Below are 23,963 nucleotides of genomic sequence, written 5' to 3'. Positions count from 1 at the left end.
AAGGTGGAAGGAACAGGCTGGCTGAGTCTTCACGCCTTCATCTTTCTCCCGTGCTGGATGCTTCCTGCCTTCAAACATCAGACTCCAAGTTCTTAGGATTTTGAACTCTTGGATTTATGCCAGTGGTTTGCCAGGGGCTCTCGGGCCTTTGGCCACGGACCGAAGGCTGCACTGTTGGCATTCCTACTTTTGAGGTCTGGGGACTTGGACTGGCTTCCTTGCTCCTCAGCTTGCAGATGGCCTATTGCGGGACTTCACCTTGCAATCATGTGAGTCAATTCTCCTTAATAAACTCCCCTTCACATATGCATCTATCCTATTAGTTCTGTCCCTCTAGAGAACCCTGACTAATATATCAAGCAAGGGTGACTCCTGGTTCTTGGAGAAGACCTTTTCAAGTGTTGGGCCAACACTTACACAGATGCTCTAACCCTCTCCCAGTAGCTTTTCTATGAAGCCAACAGAGCAGATGGCATTGCCTTCTTCTAGGAAGAAATCAAGGTCCAGACAGGTGAGATGATTCACCCCAAGCCACAAAGCTAATTAATAGCAGCCCAAATCCGGGTCTCTGGACTCCCAGTACCAGCCTCACTCCAAAAATAGTACTTACACACACACACACACACACACACAAACACACACACACACACACACACACACACACATTGATCTACATGAGAATCTGGCAGCTTTTCAGAAGGGAGGTATGTGTTGAAACTAAGACGTCAAGGGCCACATAAAGGGGCCTTCCCCCGAGGACATGCAGTTAGGTTAACAAGCTTCTTTGTGTAATGTGGAAATAATCTGGAGAGAACTAACCTGTACCTGAGACTCACCCACATCAGAGAATTTTTTCCATTTATTTGCTCTCCTCCAAAACCATCAGGAAACTGTAGGAAGAGGAGCTTCAGGGGGAAGGGAGGGAATGTTTACATCTCTTCCTTCTAGAGGCCTCTGCTGAACCCCACGGGCTGTGCTGAGACCTTGCAGCACTGATCACACTGCTGTCATTGCTTCCTCCAAGATCTTTTCCTCCACTCAACCACCAGTTCCCAGAAGCCAGAGCTGGCTGCTCCTTTGCTGCTATGCCTCTTGGCACAAAACAGTCAATCAGTGTTTGCTGAAAGAATAACTGAGCACCTGTCACTTAGGAAGGAATAGGACTCTGTGATGGGGACCTTAAGAATCAGGGGCTTATGCCAACAAGTGTAGGGGGAATGATGGGGTCAAAGAGAGAGGAGACCCCAAGAACACAGAAAGGAACGTAGGAAGTTTTCAGACATATCTTTGGCTGCCCATGAAATAGTCCCTGCAAGCAGCAATCCCCTGCAAATACCCATCACACATACTGGCCCACGGTTGTTCCCCAGAGCCTCTGGGCTCCAGTAAGGATGAGAATTTTCCTCAAAGTGGGGTCTCTTTGGAAGTATCCTAGGCTCCCCTAAGCTGACACTGGAGGAGGAAGGGAAAGGAGGAAAAGGAAAACAGCAAATGGAGGTTGAGCAGAGCGCCTCGGGCTGCAGGGTCCCCAGCTCAGCTTGGATCTCTCCTAGTGCTTTGGCTCAAGAACCTGGGAGAACTGCCAAGAGCTTGCAGGGGTGGCAGGAAATGGGGCCTGAACGCCTGCAAAATTTACAGAAAATAATGAAGGGAGGAAAAACATCTGTTCCCAGATGGGGCTGAAGGTTGGGTGCATTGTTCCTTCTCCCTGGGTGCAGAGGCAGTAAGGCCACACAGAACAGACCCAGGAGTGGTGGGTGGCTATGGTGGGCAGGGGCAGCCAGCCTCCATGTGCTACTGCCAGCCTGTGGGTGGGTCCAGTGCCCGTGGGTGCTTCCTGTTCAGGACTCCCTGCCCTGCATTCTTTATTCTGGCAAAAGCTGCTCTGTCCTCTCTGTCAAGGGGCTTCTCCTCACCATGAATGCCTGCTGGAGAGAGATCCCAGTGCCGGGTAACTGGCCAGACAGGAACCAGAGCTCCACTTGGGAAGCCTCTGGAGATGAGCTAGGGCAGCTCCTCACCATCCTGGAGAGGAAACTGAAGTTGGCAGAGGAGAGGGGTGCTGTCCCCGGTCTCACAGCCACCTTTACTCCTCATCCAACATGACTGTTGCCACGGGCAACAGGACCTGCAAATGACAGGGCGTAGGGGTCAAGGGCAGGCTCCAGGCAGGGCAGGGCAGTGGAGAGACATGGGTCTGCCCTTGCCAACACTTCCACCCACTATCTACCACAGGCTGGGATTTGGCAAATCCAGTCTCTGTCTCACAATTCCTAATTGTTCACAGCACATCAAGAACCCCAAGTTTTTCCAAGACAGGCTCCCAATAGTCCTTGAGGACTTCTAGGGAGGTGCAGCAAGGGGACAGACATTGTCCCTCGATACCAAAAACAAAAAAAGCAACGATCTGGAAAATCAAGGCCAGGAAGGACACGGGGCAAAGGGCTGGGCTTTAGAGGCCCCGTGCTACCACTGAGCTCTGCGGCCAGCACTCGTGACTCAGCACAGCTCTGCAACCATGTTGTTCCTTGGGCTGTGGGTCCACAGAGAGCCTGGGTGAAACATTACTGGACCCAGGGCTCTCCTGGGTCCTCCTGGCAGCATTTTCAGGCAGCCAAGTGAGTTAAAGGGCCAATGCTTGGCACCAGCTCCCCACAAACATCTCCCTAACTTCTAGATAGCCTCTCAGAGATAGCCTCAGACTCTTGCCAAAGGACCAAGACCAGCCTCATTGCCCCTGCACCCACCCCACGGTCATGACATGGCGCTCCATGGAGGTTAGCTGCGCTGGGACTTGGAAAACACCTCAAAATGAAGGCTTCAGAAACAGCCTCAGAAGCAAAAGTTTTTCTCTGCCCTTCTCCTGCCCTCCTGTCTTCCAGTCCCGTTCTCCCTCAACGCTTCCCATAGAAACTAGAATCCCTCTTCCCCAAGATGGCTCATAGAAAGCAGAACCCCTTTTCTTCAAAGCCAGCCATAAAACCTAAAACTACGACTCTAACTTCCCCCGCCTTTCTGTGTAGAAACTGGCCATAAGGAATTTACCTGGCTTAGATTGTTTGACTGTAGGTCATGAGACCCTCATTCCAGGGAGGGCCTGCCCTACCCCAGAAGGAAGGAACGCTGCTCAAAGAGGCCAGGAAGAATCTAGGCAGACAGGCCTCGCTGGGTTTCCTACTCAGTCCATTAGCATTGGACCAAATCCATTTAGTCCAACCACATCTCTACATGGCTGTCCGTACTTTGTTGAACCCAAGCATAATGATGCACAATTTCCCCTGTATCTTTGCGTCTTTCTTCTGAAGGTTTCCATGTACACGCATTAAATAAATCTGCACACCTTTTCTCCAACCAATCTGCCTTTCGCAAGTTGATTTTCAACAAATGTTCGGAGGGCCAGAGGGAACTTGGTATGGCAACCCCTACCCAGGGCTTGGTCCTCGGCTTTCCGGCTGCATTCGTTCTTACAAAAGGGAAGGGAATGTTTCTCGGGAGGGGAGTTAGCAATGGAGGGATCTCTTTAAAGCGTCTTCCATCAGTTTTCTTTGAATGAGGTTTGAGAGTGGGAAAGGAATATCCATTGGAGTTATCAGGATTCCCAGCAGAGGGAGGAGGAAAAGTTTGACAAAGCGTATTCAAGATTATAGTCTGGCACAGTGGCTCACGCTTGTAATCCCAGCACTTTGGAAGGTTGAGGTAGGTGGATCACTTGAAGCCAGGAGTTTGAGATCAGCCTCGCCAACATGGCGAAACCCTGTCTCTACTAAAAATATATAAATTACCTGTGTGTGGTAGTACACGCCTGTAGTCCCAGCTACTCGGGAGGCTGAGGCATGAGAATCACTGGAACCTGGGAGGCAGAGGTTGCAGTGAGCTGAGATCATGCCACTGCACTCCAGCCTGGGCAACAGGGTGAGACCCTGTTTCAAAAATAAATAAAAGAAAAGAAGTAAAAATAAAGATTATAATATACGGTTGACCTTGAACAACATGGGTTTGAACTGCACAGATCCACGTACACACAGATTTTTTTCCACTTCCACCACCCGTAAGGTAGCAAAACCAGCCTCCTCCTCCCCAGCCCGCTCAGCCCGAAAACAATGAGAATCAAGACCTTTGTGATGATCCTTCTCCACTTAATGAAGAGTAAATATATTTTCTCTTTTCTATTTCTCAATAACATCTTTTCTCTGGCTTACTGCATTGTAAGAGTACAGTATATAACATATAACATAGGAAATACTGTGTTCGTTGACTTTATGATATTAGTAAGGTTTCGCGTCCCCAGCAGGCTATTAGTTAAGTTTTAAGGGAATCAAAAGTTGTAAGTGGATTTCTTCCTCTGTGGGGAGGTCAGCACTCATGTTGTTCAAGGGTCAACTGTACTTTTATATTCAAAAATAAATGTGTCATTTTTATACTCTAAATTGTGGAAAATAAAATTGGACAAAATACTTTGGCTTGCTGGAGACAGGCGTCCGACACCACAGTGCTCCTCTTGGGGTGGGAGATTGGCCTCGTGGGGTCAGGGTTTCTAGAGGAAGGAGCGGGACTTCCAATCCCCTCAGACTTGGACGTGGGGCTTCAGGTTTGAGGACCACGACCCTGTAAGGGTTGGGACCTTCACAGGGATGGTTTCTTCTGATTGGCTCCTTGTGGCTTTGGCAACATCAAGAGCATGAGCTTCAACCATTTCCCAAACTTCCCAACCACAGAATAACCTGATGCTCATGTGGAAATGCACATTCCTTGGTTCCACCACCAACAGGAGCCTGGGACTCTGGATTCATTTTAACACATAACCTATGGGATTGCTTTAAGCTGGCCAGATCAGCACAGATTTTTGGGTCAGGTAATACATCTGTATTCATCAAATTACAAATTCCATAGGAAGATACACCCAGAGAAGCCAGGCTCCTGCATCTCCCTAACCCTGGCCTCCTCCTCCACCACAGAATACCCTTCCATCCACTTGTTTATCTCCCCCATGTTTCCTTGTGCAAAAGCAAGCACAAATGAATATACATATATATATTCTCATTTCTTTTCTTTCACAAAAGATATACTATTTACACATTCTGTTCCTCTCTCTGTCACTCAGAAAACGATCACAGATCTCTCTACATATCCATACATGGAGATTTTCCTTTCTCTCCACTGCAGTTTTCCTCTAAGTAGATGTACCAGGAGGCTTCATGTAGTCCCCTGTTGACAGACACAGGGTTATTTCCAGACTTTTGCTATTATAAACAATGCCACGATGAATGACTTTGTACACGTGTGATTTCATATGTGTGCAGGTATATCTGTAGGATAGATTCCTAGAGTGCGATCACTGGGTGGAAGGGTAAAGGCATCCATGATGTCATTGGATCTTACCAACGTTCCTTCCATAGCGATCTTCCATGTGACACTCTGCCTGCAGTCGCGGAGATCACATCCTTTTCCACAATTTTGCCAACACTGTTTTGTCAAATTTTTGTATTTTTGCCCAATCAGAGGGGTGAGAAATGGTGTCTCTCTGTGTAGTTTTGATTTGCGTTTCTCTCATTACAAATGAGTTTCACATCTATTCTATTCCAACAACGAAGGAGCATCTGCAGTTTTTCTGTGAACTCACTCTTCATGTTCTCTGCTCATTTTTATATTGGGCTGTGGATCTTCTCAGTTGCTATTTTCTTATATTAGAGGGATTTGCCACGTGCAATATGAGATGCAGATGCTTTTTCCTCACTTGCTTTTTGATTCTGCATGTGGTGTTCTGGGCACGCAGAAATCATTTTTATTTTTACATAGTCAAATTTCTTCATCTTTTTGTTATTGTTGTTACTGTTTTTGAGACAGTGTTTCACTCCTGTTGCCCAGGCTGGAGTGCAATGGTACAATCTCAGCTCACCGCAACCTCCACCTCCCAGGTTCAAGCCATTCTCCTGCCTCAGCCTCCCAAGTAGCTGGGATTACAGGCATGTGCCACCATGCCCAGCTAATTCTGTATTGTTAGTAGAGATGGGGTTTCTCTATGTTGGTCAGGCTGGTCTGGAACTCCTGATCTCAGGTGATCCACCCACCTCAGCCTCCCAAAATGTTGGGATGACAGGCGTGAGCCATCGTGCCTGGCCATTTTTTCTTTCATGGCTTCTAGATTTTGAATCCTAGAAACTCTATCCCCATCCAAAGTGGACCCCAAGTGTCCCTGTAGCATCACTAGGTTTGTTTTTAATGTTTAAATTGCTGCTCCATCTGGAGATTTTCCCCATGCATGATAGAAAGTTTGAAGCCAAATTTATCTTTTTCCAGAAATTGGCTCCTCTATTGTCCCAATATCCTTTATTAAAAATTCATGTGTACCACATGGATTTGAGATGCCGTCTGCATCTCTGCATCACCTCCTAATTCTTATGTTGCTTCTGGGCTGTCTTGGTCCTGCTGTTCTACTCCTTTGGCCTATCCACCCATGCCAATGCCACGCTGCTTTCACTATTGAGACAACAGTGTTTCCAAATTGTCTGGCAGGGCTAGTCTCCACTCATTAGCCTGTTTTTGTTGTTGTTGTTTTTTAATTTTTAAAGATTTTTTCATATTTCTTGCTTGTTTATATTTCCATATAAACTTTCAACTACTTTGCCTAGCTCCAAGGGAGTGCAGAATGGGGGGAAACCTGCAGGTATATTATTGGGATGATGTTAAGTGTATAAATTGCCTAGGGAGTACTGACTTCTTGGCAATATTGAGTCTTCCCATCCAAGAAGGTGGGGAGAGAGAATTTGTTGTAGCTGCAGGAGGGTCCTGAGGCTGGGGCAGGTGTGTGACAGGAAGCAGTGTGGTTTGTGTTTAACCTGAACTCACCGCAGCCATCCCTACTATAATAGTATCAGTGGCCAAAGTTTGCCCCAATTTTTTCTAGCTCCCCCTATCATTTGAGATTTTGTACAACATAAGGGACATTGAGGAAGTTTAGCAGGACACACTTAAACACGTGATCTCAGTTCAGAATCTCCTGAATATGCGTTTAGGACTGGCCTTGCTCAGCATCACCACAGGTGGTTGGAGGAAGCAAGAGGAGAAGAAAGGAAGTCAAGTTACAAGTAAGTTTGGAGTGCGCTTCCTATGAGCTAAGACCAGAGGCAGTTGCAAGGATACAGATCCTCAGACACCCCACAGCATATAGCTGGACTCAAGCTTGCAACAGCTTAATGCAGGGTGTCTTAGTTCATTTGGCTGCTTCATCAAAATACCTTAGACTGGGTAATTTGTAAACAACAAAATTTATTGCTTACTGTTCTGGAGGCTGGAAGGTCTAAGGTCAAGGTGCCAGGAGACTGAATGTCTGGTGAGGGCCTGTCCCCCATAGATAGTGGCTTCTATGTGTCCTCATATGGCTGGGAGCTCCCTCAAACCTCATTTATAAAGGCACATATTCTATTCAGGAAGGCTCCATGCCTAAGACCTAATCACCTCCCAAATGCTCTACCTCTTGTTACCATCACCTTGGGGGTTAGGTGTCCACATATGAATTTTGGGGGACATACACATTTAGATCACATAGTATAGTGAGTAGAGTCATATGACACTGACATCAAAGGATGTAGGGGATGCACAAAATGGGCTTTAAGTGTCAAGGGTTAAAGAGCATTTGTGGATAGCAAAGATGAACCTCAGCACAATCCTAAGGCCCATTATGTAAATTTCCCGTTCTCCTTGCACTTAGGCCCCACCCCCACTCATCTGAGCCTTCCCTCCCAGACCAACGGGCTCCTGTTGACTTTAGGATCCACCATATTGCTGTTGCACCATGGTGCCCAGGGCAGCCATCCCTCTTACCTCTCCGCATTTTCACAGGCCACTCCTGCTACCGGGAGGCCTTCTTCCCCTTCTCTGCCTGGCATCTCTTGCTTACTCTTCCAGATTCAGCTCAAGCACCTTGCCACTTTCAGGAAGCCACCTGACCCATCCCTGTATGTGACAGTCACTGATACTCACCCACTGTGATGAATTTCATGTATCAACTTGACTGGGCCATGGGGTACCCAGATATCTAATTAAACATTATAAATATTATTTCTAGGTATGTCTGTGAGGGTGCTCCCAAGAGAGATTAGCATTTGGATCATAAGACTGCATAAGGAAGACCCATCCTCTTCAACATGGGTGGGCACATCCAACCCAGGAAGGGCCTGAACAGAATAAAAAGGCAGAGGACAGTGGAATTTCTCTCTCTCACTCACTCACTCATTCTTTGCTTGTCCTGGGACTGAGATTTAAACCATAAGTGTTCCTGGTTCTTGTGCTTTCAGACTTGGACTAGAATTTACTCCACCCATTGGGGGATGGCAGATGACAGATCATGGGACTTCTCAGCCTCCGTCATCACGTGAGCCAATTCCTTATAATAAACATATGTCCTATTGGTTGTTTCTCTGGAGAACCCTAATACAGAGCTACCTTCTTGAAGCACCCAGTGCTATGTGCTGATGCATCCCCATATACTACACCCACCTTGCACACCTCAAGGAAGGTCTCCCCCATTATGCTCTGAGCTTCCCCAGGGGAATAAGATGAACAAATGTACAAATACTACATTTGTATTTCAGCACTGTACATGCGGAAAGCATCCAACATATGTCTGTAAAAATGAATGGGCAAACAAAGCAATGAGCGAGAGGCCCTGGGGGCAAATCCCCACCCCCACCTCTACCTCTACCCAGCCCCAGAGACAATGTGGAGTGAGTTACCACCTAGAGTTACCTACCCCACCTAAGTGATCCTGGACAAGGTAGTAAGACCCTCTTAGCCTCAGTTTCCATGCTTGTAGAATGAAGGGAAGAACAGCACCTTCTCAGAGGATTGTAATTGGACTAGATAAGATAACGCAGGTTAGATGCCCAGCCAGTATCTGGTGCCTAAAAAGCATTCAATTACTGTTAGCTACTGTCATTTCCATTAAGACAGTAGGCAATGACAGTAGCTAACACAATTGAATGCTTTTAAGGCACCAGATACTAGTAGATGAAAGAGAGGGCCAGTCTTGAGAGTTTAGTTAATGGGGTTTCAAGCTTGGGTTTACATTTAGCAAACGGATCCCAGGCTGGGCACAGATAACAGGCATTTTTGATAAGGAGAGCTCTTTCCACTGTACTCTGCCCCTTTCCAGTAAGTCATCCCCACCCCAGCTGTGGCCAGAGCCAGGTGTGCTGCACCCTGCCTCTGTAGATGAATACAGAGTTTCCTGAACGCATCCTCCTTAAGAGGAGCTGCCTCCACCAACAATGAGTACCTGAGCGCACCATGTGGGTTCTGCGGCCTGGGTCTGCACCCAGTGGCATGTGGAGCCCAAGAGGGCAGATGCAAAATCAAAGCACCACGGACTTCCCACAGCACACATCAGAAACGCTTACTGAACAGCAAACCCCAACTTCACAGAAGGTCCCATCAGAAAACAGCTGACAAAGGCCTGCTTATGTAATGGAAGCAGCAAATAATTAGCACAGATACTCCCCTAACAGAAGAGGAAGAAATACCCACTAAGGCCCGAGTCATTCTCTAGGAGGAGACCACAGAGAAGTCTGCTTGCATGAGCCCAAGTATTGAGAAGGGATTTGCCTCCCCAGACCAGACTACATTTAAAATCGTCAGAAAACACCCTGCCGACCTGAAGAGAAAAAGGATGGGCTAAGGCTTGGGGACCTTCCCAAGGGGGCTTCCAAGTGTCTCTTCTCTTCCTGGGATGGTGTAGGGAGGGGGCTGGTGTGCAAGAATTTATGGGCAACTGTCGCTCACAACACAGACAGGAAAACCCAGGCTACCCGCTTGGCCTCTTCGGGGAGTTTTTGAAGGGAGTTTCTCCTTTGGATTCCCACAGTCAGCACATAGCAGGTTCTGGATGAAAGGTGCTGAATGAATAACTCTGTTTCCCTGCCTCTCAGGCTCCCAGCCAGCAAGGAACTCCAGAAGACCAGGAGGGGAAGCAGGTCATCAGTATGGAGGGAGAAGTGACTCAGTAGCATCTCCCAGACTGCCTTTATCTTACAGGCCTGGGGAGCTAGCCTTGCACTGTCCACACAGGGGGACCTGTGTTTCTTCTAGCTAAGGGTTAATGCTCAGCTCTCAGCAATGTGGAGTGAGTTACTGTCTAGATTATAAATCAGTGAGCGCCGTGTAAAGAGCTGCTAAAGAAATAGGCTATGTTTTAAAAGCCCTTAAATGTGGATTTAATTTTATACTGAGATTCACATTTGGAAAGTTGTTAAATGCCAATCCGTGCCTGTGTCCAGTGCCCGCTCCACATGGAGGCGTGTGTGTGTGTGTGTGTGTGTGTGTGTGCGTGCATGATACAGCTTCAGAGGTGAACATGAAGCCTTTGCTCTCCACACGCAGTCCCCTTCCCCACCACCATGTTGTTAATGCAGCCTTTGGCAACGCTGCCTGTCACAGCTTTTGACTTTGAACCCAGCCCCAGAGACAAATCAAGGCCTTCAAAGTTAGCTCTGGCCTCCCCCTGATGCCATGAAGCCACATCAGTCAGGGACAAAGGTGGACTCAGCAAAAGGCCAGGCCCCCTCACTTTCCGTGGGCTACACTGGTTGGATACAAGCTCTGACCTTCTTCAGAGCAAAATTCAGAGATGGTGCTAACTTCTAGATGCCGTCCCTGGCAGCATCCCCACCAGGCACAGGGCAGAGAGCATGGAGCTGGGGCTCACTGACTGCAGTTCTTATCCTGGCTCTGCCACTAGCTAGCCGAGGGAGCTCCAACCCATCACTTAACCTCTCTAGCCCTCAAACTTCCCATGGGGATTCCAGATGAAAACAGCTGCTCAGCCTACTTTATATCTTCCCTGTGAGGAGTAAAAGAGATCACAGCTGTGAAATAGAACTTTGAAAACACGAAGCTCCACGCCTGTGCCACGGGTCATTACTGTAGCCTGGTGTTGCCCTGGCCAAGGCCATGTGCCAGGAAGGCTGATCTCCTGGGCCATCGCTGCTCGTGGCCAGGTGGAGCAGCACCGTGGTGGGAAAGGCATCCTTGCCTGGTGCCAGGGACCTGGGTTCCAGGCCAGCACCTGCCTAGACCCCAATTTCTCCCATTTTATGGGGAGTCAGACCACCTGATCTCAAAGGTCCCTCCCAGAGCTATGTGTCATGAGTCTCTGCACCAGACTGAATGCCTGGACCTTCTCTCTAATGATGTTCAGATAATTTATTCAGGGATTTGCAGAGCCAATATGCCAAGCACCAAGCTAGGTGGTCAAGATAACAGAGAGGGCCAGGCACGGTGGCTCACGCCTGTAAACCCAGCACTTTGGGAGACTGAGGCAGGTAGATCACTTGAGGCCAGGACTTCAAGATCAGCTTTGTCAACATGGTGAAACTGGTCTCTACTAAGAATACAAAAAATTAGCTGGGCATGGTGGGGCACACCTGTTGTCCCAGCTACTCAGGAGGCTGAGGCACCAGAATTACTAGAAGCCATGAGGCGGAGGGTGCAGGGAGCTGAGATTCTGCCACTGCACTCCAGCCTGGGGGACAACAGAATAAAACTTCATCTCAAAAAAAAAAAAAAAAAAAAAAAAAAAAAGACGAGAGAGGAGTATCACGCAAGGTGCCTGGCCTCAAGGAGCTTATATTTGAGTCTAAATGTCAGGACTTAGGGCACATGAAGTCACTGAATCAGAAATTGTTTTTTCAATGATCTTAAAAATTTGCTGAGCACTTACTATGGGTCAAGCATTCTGTTACCCTGTTTACTCACGCACTCTTGTTTACTCTTCCGTGATCCTCTGTGAGAGGTATTACTATATTGCTACCTCCATTTTATAAGCAGGACAACACAAGATCAGACAGGTGAATAACCTGCCCACGTTCACACAGCTGTTACATGACTACACAGAATAGAAACATCTTGCTTCACTCCGAATCTACATTCTTGAGCACTGGGCCATCTCCGCTCCTGGTGGAACAGCACTGTTGCAGGAAACGCATCCGTGCCTGGTGCCAGGGGGCCAGGTTCCAGCCCAGCACCTGCCTAGACCCCAATCTCCCCTGTACGATGGGGAGTCAGACCACCTAATCTCAAAGGCCCCTCCTAGAGCTATGTGCCATGATCTATGTGGCTCACTGCTGGAATTAGCAAAGAAGACTTTGTGGAAGAGATACGCAGTTGCTTATTCATTTACTTACATCCCAACCCGCATAATTCCAAGAAGCTTTCAAGTTGTGTTTCTGGTTTTTTGTTTGTTTGTTTGAGACAGAGTCTCACTCTGTCACTCAGGCTAGAGTGCAGTGACACAATCTCTGCTTACTGTAACCTTCACCTCTGGGTTCAAGTGATTCTCCTGCCTCAGTCTCCCGAGTAGCTGGGACTATAGGCACGCACTACCACATCCGGCTGTTTTTTTTTTTTATTTTTTTTTTATTGAGACGGAGTTTCACTCTTGTTACCCAGGCTGGAGTGCAATGGCGTGATCTCGGCTCACCGCAACCTCCGCCTCTTGGGTTCAGGCAATTCTCCTGCCTCAGCCTCCTGAGTAGCTGGGATTACAGGTACGTGCCACCATGCCCAGCTAATTTTTTGTATTTTTAGTAGAGACGGGGTTTCACCGTGTTGACCAGGATGGTCTCGATCTCTTGACCTCGTGATCCACCCGCCTCAGCCTCCCAAAGTGCTGGGATTACAGGCTTGAGTCACCGCGCCCGGCTCTGGCTGATTTTTTTTTGTATTTTTAGTAGAGACAGGGTTTGTCATATTGGACAGGCTAGTCTCGAACTCCTGACCTCAAATATCTACCCGCCCTGGCCTCCCAAAGTGCTGGGATTACAGACGGGAGCCACTGCGCCAGGCCTAAAGTTATGTTTCTAATCAAAAGCGTTCAATCATTGCAAAAGATCAGGTGTAAAAAGTCAAAACGCATAGAGTAGAATGGGAGGATAATTAGACCTGAAACCTGAACTAAGTGCTTTTTTTAACCATTTGTTCATATATTTCTCTCTTTATTCAATGAGTATTCATGGAGTAGATTCTAAGTTTCAGATACCATGTGTTCTGAGCCGGGTGTACTGGGCAGAATGACACACTCCACAGCTTAAGGAACTTAAATTCTGTGTGTATGTGTATGTGAGTGTTGAGAAAAAGGAAATAAGGCAATCAGCCTGAGAGTGTTCGGATGGAAGTGGGCATGGGTCATCCAGGAGCATTAAAGGTGGCCTCTTCCCCAGCCTTGAGGAGCCAGAGAAGCTTCCCTTGAGAGATTTATAAAAGGAGTTTGGGCAGTACAAGCATGTCAGACATCATAGCTCCTGAGCACAAACTTAACTGTGTTTTCTGGCAACCAAAGCACAAAGGGAAAATAAGATCTGTTCCATCGTGCCTAACATCAAGGAAGACTATTTTTCCTGTACTAAGATCTAGGATCGTATATATCCATATCAAAAGGACATTTTCTGTAATGAACAGTGTCTTCGAGAATGAGCTTTCAAACAATGCAAGCCTTCATGAAGTGGCTGTGACGGATAGCAAACCCCACTGGAGCCAGGAGTCGAATGTTAGAATGTCCTCCAGTCATCATGCTTACACAGGGAATCAAACTAGCAGGCTCCTTACATGGCTTTCCAACTCTCAAATTTGGTTCAGCAATGGAACAAGAATGTGAGCACAGGCAGAGAGGGCATAAAGAAAAAGGAAATTAAAAGGGAATTCCTTTTTTCTTTTCTTTTTTTCCCTCAGACAGTTTCACTTGTTGCCCAGGCTAGAGGGCAATGGTGCAATCTCAGCTCACCACAACCTCCGCCTCCTGGGTTCAAGCAATTCTCCTGCCTCAGCCTCCCGAGTAGCTGGGATTACAGATTCGCACCACCACGCCTGGCTAATTTTGTATTTTTGGTAGAGATGGGGTTTCTCCATATTGGTCAGGCTGGTCTCAAACTCCTGACCTCCGGTGATCCACCTGCCTCGCCTCCCAAAGTTCTGGGATTACAGGCATGAGCCACCGTGCCTGGAAAAAGCAAATCTATTTTGTAAAAGCCTACTCTATACGGGGCCCTACACTAGGCACTTCATGTGCATTAGCTCATTCAATATCCCTAACTCTTCAAAGCAAATGTCAGGTAACCACCGGCACAAAGGGAAAAATCGAGGCTTACAGAGGTCAAGTGGCTTCCCCAGGTCATATAACTAGAGCTTATTGAGGGACCTGAAGACAGCTGGTCCACACTGAGACAGCCCAGCTTTGTAAGCTGCCCATCCATACCTTACCTTGCCTAGTCCTTCTAGCTCTCCTGGAGCTGTTTGCTAGGACACCCACTTGGTCCAAACCACTTATTTGACTGAAGAGGAAACTGAGGCAGACAGAAGGCAAGTGACCTAGACCAGGCAGAAACCACAGCCTTGTTTTCCTGACTCGCAGGCAGATACCTCCTTCCCACCCCTGCATCCAACAGAAGGAATCATTCTTCCTGGGCAACAGCCAGCCAAGTGCTGGAGCTCCCAGCACCCCTGCTAACAACTGCTTCCCAGTGACAAGGGGCTGGTTAGGGCTCCTCTGCCCTGTCTGCCTTCTACCTCAAGGGCACAGCCACTTCATCAGCGCTCTGAGGCCCACACGTAGAAGTCCCCGAAGGGCAGACACATCCTGAACCCCAGCAGGAGGGTTGTGATACCCGAAATCCAGTCTGGGTTGTATGGGGCCATTTCCACCCTGCCCAAGGAAGCCCAGGAAAGGGAGGGGGAGACCCTCCCTGTCAGTGGCCTCTGTGGATGCCTCACTCTTTCAATCTATTCTTCCCTGGATTACTCTGAGTTCAGGTGCAAATAATCAATGGCATTTTTTAAAGCCCAAATGAGAGGCTTAGCAAAATTCTTCACTAGTTAAAAATTATCACAGGGAGAATGGCATCATAGTGCCATTGAAGAAGATGGCCCGGGACAGGCAGGTTGTCATCTGGCATCTGACAAGAGAGAGCGGCACCCAGGCGGCAGCACCCACCCACAGAGTGGGCTCCCCAACCCTCAGTCAGGCTCAGTCAGGGCCCTGTGGCCATCTCACGCCACTGGAACAGGGTCAATGCGGGGCCAGGAGGAGGACACCCAGTCACTTCCAGCCTGCTTCCCTTTGTTAGTCAAACAGCTTCTCCCTAAGGAACGCAAGGTTTGGCTCAGAGAATTGTAAATGAATAAGCAATTCCACCTACCTCTATGTTTGCCAAGAAGGAACTTCTGTGTGTGTGCATTTATCACATATATATACAAATACCCACCATTGTCCCCTCACTGCAGAATGGAAGTATAGGAAACAGAAAATGCCTGTGGCCCCCTCAATCCAACTGAGCTGTCCTGAACACTCTTCCAGGACCTGCTGAAACTCCCTGCCTACTTTCAGTCAATCAACAAACATTTACTGAAGTTCCTCTCTCTACCAGGTAGGACCATTTGCAGGGCCTTTTAGACTCCTCCTCCCCCGGAACAACAGCTTGCTGTCCTGTATACACTAAACACTGTTTAAATACCAGATTTGTTAGTAAATTTAGAAAATTTAATGTTTGCTCTTCCTGGTTCCTCCCTTCTCCTCTGTCCTGAAAAGTCAGCAACCATTTGGGAGGCCGAGGTGGGCGGATCACTTGAGGTCAGGGGATGGAAACCAGCCTGGCCAACATGATAAAAGCCCGTCTCTACTAAAAACACAAAAATTAGCTTGGCGCAGTGGCGTGTGCCTGTAATCCCAGCTACCCGGGAGTCTGAGGCAGGAAAATTGCTGGAACTCAGAGGTGGAGTCTGCCTGGGCCACAGAGACTCTGTCTCAAAAAAAAAAAAAAAAAAAAAATGCAACCGTGTGACTCCTCCCGAAGGGCAGAGGAGCCCAGAATTTCACTCCGCTAGTCTCATCCTTCCCCTTTGCTTCTGACCCCTGATCTTTGGCCTCAACCAAGGTCCCGCACTCCCCATCACTAATGTCCACAGAAAGACAGTTACCATGTGAAGGCTGCCTGGCCCAAGCAGGTCTTTCATGAAGTGACGCTCGCTCACGCAGGCACACTGGAATCTTTCAGTCTGACCATCCTCTTGAGGCTGTATCTACTTCCTTCCCAATTCGAGAGGCAGCTGTTGATCTCAGTTATAATGGCCCCGTGATTTCCAACAAGCTCCTCTTCCCTCTGCTGATGGCCTTTCTCAATCACATACCTAAACAAGCAAGACCTGATGTTCCTCTTTCTGTGATCATTAGCCCCGTTTAGTAAATAAAACCCACCTGCTACCCTCTTCACCCCCTCCCCCTCCTGAGCCTCCTCTTAATGCTTCCAGGCCCAGGCTCAGCATTGGGTAGATTTTCCGAGGGTAACTTCCCAGTTTGTATAGCGAGACAGCGACTGGCGACAGTGCACAGCAAGCACACACGCCTGGTGCAAATTCAGAAAGAGATATAGACTTGGGGTATTTTTGCACTGGAACATCATTTTTTTTTTTTTTTTTTTTTTTTTTTAAGTAGGAGGGTGAGGCTGGGTAAACCAGGACATGTAGTTATTTGGAGGGACAGGATGAAGAAATCAGACAGCTTCGAGCTTGATTACGAGACAGGCTTTCTGCAGAGGCACTCAACTGGCTTGCCTCAGCAGATGTCCAAGTCTCCCACCACAGCCAGACCCCCACTTGGAGCTTCTCACTAAAACACGCTCCTTCAGATCCTACTGGGTCAAAAGCCCCTGTGCTTCGATGGCTCGACGGAAAGTTCCCACTGCTCTACCGACAAGAAAAGAGTTTGCTCAGCAAATGAATCAAGGCCAGACTGTAGGGCGTGCGTGGGACCCACTGAGAAGAAACCATTTTCTAAGGTTGGAGAGTACTGGGCTAAGAAATACAGTCTAAGGTTCTAGTCTCAGCTCTGTTAATACACTGCAGGGTGACCTTGATTCAACAATACATAAAAGGTGTCTAAAGCCAGCGCTCTCAGTATTTCTGCTTTGGTATGCTAATTCAAAATACTCTCGGTGCCTCTCCCCATCCCATTTGTCCTCACATTTACCTGTTCACTCTCCCTGGAGCCACCAAAACTCCATGCCTACTTTCTGTCAATGAGCAAACATTTACTGACATTCTACTCTCTGCCACGCACTGTTGTAGGGGCTAAGGATAGTGGTTTGAAGAAAAATAAGAGGATGATATTCCCTGCCTGAAGCTTATATTCTAGCGGAAGGAAGTAGATCATAAACACTTATATACACAGACACACATACGTATGCACATATGTGAACATGTGGGCATATGCAGTCTGATGGAAGGTGGAAAGCGCTTTGGAAAAGTAAAGGGATAGAGAATAGGAAGTCCTAAAGTAAGGGATTCCCTGGAGAGGGAAGGTTTCTTTAATTAGCGGACGTTAGAGCGGAGACGTGGAGGGTGAGGGAATTAGCTATGATACTGACTAGGTAGATGGAATAGCCACTGCAAAGACCAGGAGGTGAGAATCGGCTGGGGTGTGCCAAGAACAGCCAGGAGGCCCCTGTGTCTGGAGCAGAGTGGGTGGAGAGGGCAGTTGGAGGAGGCATCAGAAAGGTAGTCAGCCAGACCTTGGAGGGATTATATGGAGGCCTTAAACAGAGGCCTCGTAAGGGCTGGAGTTCACTCTGAACCAGATTATAGTACATTTCTTTGTTTAATCAAAATTGTGTAATTCACGTTTTTTAATTCATTTAAATGAATCTCCCTGAAAGCCTTCCAATTAATTCAAATGAGGGGAGTTTTGCCCCAGACTGATGGAGAGAAGTCAGGAAATGCACAGAATTCCAAGAGGCTAATAACTGGAAAAAAAAAACAGGGAACAATACTCAGGCAAACCACGTGGGTAGAGTGAGGCAGCCTGACATGCTGATGGGTCCCTAGCAGTTTCCTTCCCTCGACTCCATTCCCCAGGAGCAGCGAGGACCCTTTAAGGGCCTGGCCTGGAAAGTGAGAAGCACAAGATGGAATCAACAACATGGACCTGGAGAGCAGGTTCCATCCGGGGCTTTGGGTGGATGGATCCCCCAAGATGATGCTCAGTTGGGTCCAGACAGCTGAGAGGAAGAGCAATCCTGACCCGAAGCACAGGACGTGGGGAGAAAACACCATTTCCTTCTCCAGGGCCTGCAAACACTGCATACAACGCCTGCAGCAGAAGGCAAAAGACAGAAAGCCAGCTAGGCGGAAGAGGTTCTAAGGAGGAAGGATGAAAGAGGGAATTCCTGGAAGAGAACGACTGGATTCCCAGTCTTTGCCAAGCTGAATTTCTAACAAGACACAGCAACTAGGGGTGACCTAATCAGCATGCATGCACCATACCCAGAGTCCCACACCTGTCGTCTAAATTCCACACTTGCACGCTCAACTGTTTGGTAGTCCCGCCTGACCACAGCTGGTGGGGCGAGCAGAGGGGAAAGGGGAGGAGTCTCAGGGGCAGCTGGTGCAAGGGTGGAAGTAGGAGGGCTTGCAGATGACAAAGAGAACCCTTAGGGATCCCCCGAGAGAGACTCCTGTTCAGGGGCATCCCTGAAAGCACTCATCTTGCTGCCAGAAATCCATCACCCCATCAGTCACGTTGGTTGCGGAAGGAGTAGCATCCTCCTTGAGTCCTCCCACTGTCCCACCACTGTCAAATTTCATTCTGCAGATACTCCCAGGGCCTGGCTCTAAGCAGAGCCCTTCCCAGCAGGCATCCTTAGGTTTGCTCTCTGATAGGAGCCTTTTCGAGGTGCAGACTCAAGGAGGCCGATCTTGGGTGGTGTGGACTTCCGAGTCCTGCCAACCAACACCCAAAATGTAAGGAGGCTCACAGGGCCAGCTCAGCGCAACTTCCCACCTGCAGCGGGGACCCAACAGTGTGGCTGCTGGCACAAACACTCCTCAGACTGCCCAGAGCTCTTTCCAGACCTGCCTTCTCCAAGACCTCCCTGGGACTGCACATCGAGATACAGGAGGGTGAGTGAGTTTGAGGGGTCGGGTTGGGGTCATCCCTGTTATCACCTCGGACCACAGTACCCCTGGCCCATTTCCAGCTGTGAAGATGATCAAGTCTCCTCCATCTGGAAGAGAAGGTTACTCCAGCAGCCCCCATCACCACCAAGCACTCCAGGTAGAAACACCAGAAATACATTTCCCAGAAGATATTTTAGTACAGATCCCTCCTGTCACTGCAGCTTCCCACTCAGCCGGCTTTCTAGCAAAATGAGAATTAGGAGTGATTTCAGGTTGCTGGGGCCCCTGAAAAAAGCCTTTTATCTTCCCCTGAGGATAAAAGTGAAGGATGAACTGGGCCTGCTAGGGTCATCCCACAAGGATTTGTTTGGCCAACCAGGCTGGACCCTGAGTTGTAAATGGAGTAGGGTGAGAGCAGACTCTTTCATCTCACAGTGGGAGCCTCCTGTGTGTGGGTGGGCAGGGAAGGAGAGGGGAGGGGTCAGTCCACTGAGCCTGCCTGGAAAAAGTCAAAGAAGAGTTTTTCCTGGAAGCCTCTCTTCTGGCTGCAAGAGCCACACTAAGTCATGACACACTGAGTCCTACTCATCATGGTGGTTGTACAACTCCTGCCCTGCACTCGCCGCAGAGATGTTTGATGAGATTAGTCACTTTCTGCTGGGGTGGTCCACTCGTAGGAGACTTCATGACCTCTGACTGCAGGGCACTGTCCCGGTCAAGATGGTGACTCAAGTGTCCCCTCCTCCAGGGCAGGAGGCCAGATGGGGGCTGGGTCATTGCTTCACATGGCCCCAGAGGTTTGCTTCCCAAGAAATGCTGTCGTGGAGTGGAAACAGGCCAGAAGATGCCATGCACAGAGCAAGCTCCACAGTGCCCGCTTAAGGGGTGGCGGTGAATTCTGCCTCCTTCCAAGTCATTTTGCCCCAGGCCAATGAGTTCAGGAATGGCTATCGGTCACAGAATCACAGAATGCCATTGCCGAGGGAAGCTTGGGGAGCAGCGCCTCTGATCTCTCCCTTTGAAGATGAGGGCAGGAGAGTCCAGGGAGGGTAAGTAACTTGCCCACAGCCATGCAGCGCTCTCAGGAACTTCTGTGCACTCAGGACCCTTGTCCCCTCCCCAGCCCTTGGACTGGCATCTCCATTTGCTCTTGGCCACAGGTTCTCCACAGGCACTCACAAAAACCTTGGCGCAAATCAGGGAATGATGCCCCCTCTTCAAGGCTGAAGCCCAGGTTGGGTGCACAAATGGGTGAGTGGAGGGTGGCTAGATTTCAGCCCTATTTGCCCTGCTTACCAGATGCCCCTGAGCAGAGTACATTGTCACAGTGGCACGGAAAGTCCCCACCTTCCAACCCACACCTATGTGTGCCTGGCCCACAGGCTACCTGGCTTCTCTCCTTGCACCCCTGGACCCCATGCAGAACCATTCTTCCCAGCTTTCTCCTCCACCAGCTCCCCTATGAGCTCACCTCCCTTTGCACAATGAGCCAGGTTGCCCTCTCTCTTCATCCAGCCTAAGGATGATTTCAGCTCTGTCACCCATCAGTCACTCCCCGCTGCCAACACTCTGAGTTCCAACTGCCTGGGATGCATGGCTAGGTCTCAGAAGTCATCTAGAGCAGGGGTTGGCAAACTACAGCCCATGAGCCAAATCTGGCCTGGGCCTGTTTCTGTAAATAAAGTTTTATTGGAACACAGCCATGCCTAGTCATTGACATTGCCTGTGACTGCTTTGGAACTATACCAGGGCAATTGCTAGTTGCAATGGAAATGGCATAGTACACAAGACCTATCATTTTTACCATCTGGTCCTTTACAGAGGAAGTGTGCTCATCCCTTACCTAGAGCAAACTTCCAAGGCTCAGAGAAGTTCAGAGACTTAGCTGATGTCACCAGTTGATGGATGGAAAGGCAGCACTTGAACCTGGATCCCCTGATACTCTTTCTGGTATATTCCTGACACCTTGAGGAAAGAAAATGACTTTAATATATCAGCAGACTCTCACTCCACTGCCAATCTTTTTTTGTTTTGTTTTGTTTTTTAGATGGCGTCTCACTCTTGTCGCCCAGGTTGGAGTGCAGTGGCACAATCTCAGCTCACTGTAACCTCTGCCTCCCAGGTACAAGCAATTCTTCTGCCTCAGCATCCTGAGTAGCTGGTATTACAGGCACACACCACCATGCCTGGCTAATTTTTTTTTATTTTTAGCAGAGACGGTGTCGCCATGTTGGCCAGGCTGATCCTGAACTCCTGACCTCAGGTGATCCGCCCGCCTAGGCCTCTCAGAGTGCTGGGGTTACAGGTGTGAGCCATCGAGCCCAGTCCTGCCAGCCTTTTTTTCTATATGGAAAAACACAAGAAGGAGAAGTGGCTCTACTTAGAAAACATCAAGGTGGCTCAGAACTCAAACCCTCCTGAGACTCTCCCTGCAGGAGTCTCCTGGGTGCCCGAGGTAGCAAAGCCCGCTCCACTTCTGCAGCGGGCCTGAAAGAGCGACCCCATTGCCAGTCCACCTCCCATCGGTGCTGACGTTCTTCTCAGCTCAGCTCCCCATCTGATGAATATTTATTCATCATTTTGAGCTGGTGCACTAGCCGTGGCGGCACGTCCTCTGCCTGCATGCCTGGAGAGGGGGCAGCCAGTCAAAGGGACTCCAAAGAGCGTGACATTTGGATCTTCTGTAGCCACCATCCCTAGTGGCTCACAGATCAAATCAACTCTGATTTACCAACACAAGGAAGTTTCCTTCTTTTTTCTCTTCTCTCTTCCTGCCCTCTCAATTCCACTTGGCAATGCCTGCAAGAACACAGCCCAGGGGCCTGATCACAGTCTTGTTCTCTTGTCTGCCACAGGGAATCCGTGAAAGCTTCTTAGGCTACAGCGAGGAGGAGGAAGGAATAAGATCCAAGCACAAAGCCGAGTGCAGCTTCTCTCATTGTCAAGAGGAGCCTGGTGGCAAGCAGATGCTGAGGAGTCCTGGAGGCCGGGACAGGGTAGCCACTGGGCTGAGGGAGTGGCAGAGCACTCTGTGTGCCCAAGCACGGGGCACAGTACTGTGTTGAATCTTGATACTATTCCTTGGAGGCAGGGACCACTATGTCCATTTCAGATAAGCAAACTGAAACTCAGACCGGACATGGTCACCCTCTTGGTCGGATGCCAATCTGGAACTCAAACCCAGGTCTGCCTGATTCCCAAAGTTACACACTGTCCCCTTAACCATGGTGCCCCCAAGGTAAGAGCTGTCCAGGCAAGTCCAAGTGAGCCGGATCCTAGCTGGTTGGTCTGTTTTCTGGAAAAGCCACCTTCCAGCAAAGCCATTCCCAGCAAGGTCATTATCGATCCCAGCAAAATCAGGATGGCAAGCCCTGAAGTGGAATGCCCACCCCCATTCCACCGTCCCCCTGAAAGGCTCTGGGCAGGGGCCTGTGTCATTGGGCAGCGACTTCCTCCCATCTCCCTCCTCCCTCGTTTTCAAGTCCACATTGTACTTGATTCAATGAAGTCGCTTATGGAACTCCCTCCCCATTGCTCTGTGGGCTCCCTTGCGAAGGTCACAAAGGTATGCTCAGCCCTGCATCTGTGGATGGGCTGATACTGCCAACCTGCACACATGCAAGGCTGCTGGAGAGGGAAGAGAGGGAGCAGTGATGAAGCCCTGTTAACTGAGCCCCCACGGTCAGCAGAGGCAGAGCACACAGGTGGCGAGTGTGCTCATTTCAGGGTGACAGACTGGCAAGACAGCTAAAGTGCCGGACTCTGAGTCAGCCCACCAAGTTTGTCTGAATGCCGCCATACCCCATAACATCTCGGGAAGATAGGAGCGTCTCCACACCTCAGTGTGCTCGTCTGTAGAACAGGGCTGCAGCCCTAGCCTCACTGTACCGCAGTGGGGATGAAACGACGTCACAGTCACAGTTTTGGATTGATGTGTGGCATATAGCGAGGGCTACGTAATCATGAGTTAGTTCTTAAGCACACGTATTTTTAAATATCTACATTTGGTTTTGGTTTGGTTTGCAGCAGGGCTATTAAAATCCTCCTACCATGCTTGATACCGTTTTCCTGCTCTGGAAGGTACAGCACAGAAACTCCACTTCACACTCCAAGAGGAATGTGGCAAACACGTCTGGTTAATTGACACTCCGCATGGCCCTGACTATGTAAACAACATCTTTGCGCGGTTTTCAGAGCCCTTTCTATTTACTCAGTTGCTTGAACGTAGGAGGTAGAGCGACGAAGCCGTAGAGCTAGGTTTTTAGAAAACACATCAGACCTTAAAGATGCAATGTGGTCACCCTGGCAGGCTGGGATCACCCCCATTGCTCATGATGCTGGAGGTACACCTTGTCGGGGGGTGAGGGGGATGCACTGGGCCTGAAAAACCCGGCTGACCGCTTAGGCAGCCTCAGCAGCCTCTGTCCATCTCTGTCTGGGTCTCTCTCCTCTCTTCCAGAGCTTGTTCAGAGGTGAGGACTTTAATCATCTAATATAACTTTGTAGGGGGGGGCAATCAAGGTCGAACAAGATGTCCTGAAAGTCACCCCGTGACTAGAAACCAGCTTTTCCACCATGTAAACCCACCACAGACAATGCCAGTCTTACATACCGGTTTGGCTTCTAAACGACTTTGGCTTTTCCTAAAAAATTAACCCATTTTTAAAAGATGAATAGGCTTGGCACGGTTGCTCATGCCTGTAATCCCAGCACTTTGAGAGTTGAGGTAGGCGGATCCTCTGAGGTCAGGAGTTCAAGACCAGCCTGGCCAACATGGCGAAACCCTGTCTCTACTAAAAAAAATTATAAACATTAGCCAGGTGTGGTGGTGGGCGCCTGTAATCCCAGTTACTCAGGTGGCTGAGGCAGGAGAATTGCTTGAATCCAGGAGGCAGAAGTTGCAGTGAGCCAAGATTATCACACTGCACTCCAACCCAAAAAAAAGACTATCTACCCCCACTGACCCACTGAGACTCTTAAGAAATGAGCAACTAACAGGCAATGAATCTGTTCACTTGTATCAACATGGA

The sequence above is a fragment of the Saimiri boliviensis genome, chromosome 13 (assembly GCF_048565385.1).
Source record: "Saimiri boliviensis isolate mSaiBol1 chromosome 13, mSaiBol1.pri, whole genome shotgun sequence".
NCBI lineage: Eukaryota > Metazoa > Chordata > Mammalia > Primates > Cebidae > Saimiri > Saimiri boliviensis.
This window is presented reverse-complemented; position numbering follows the sequence as displayed.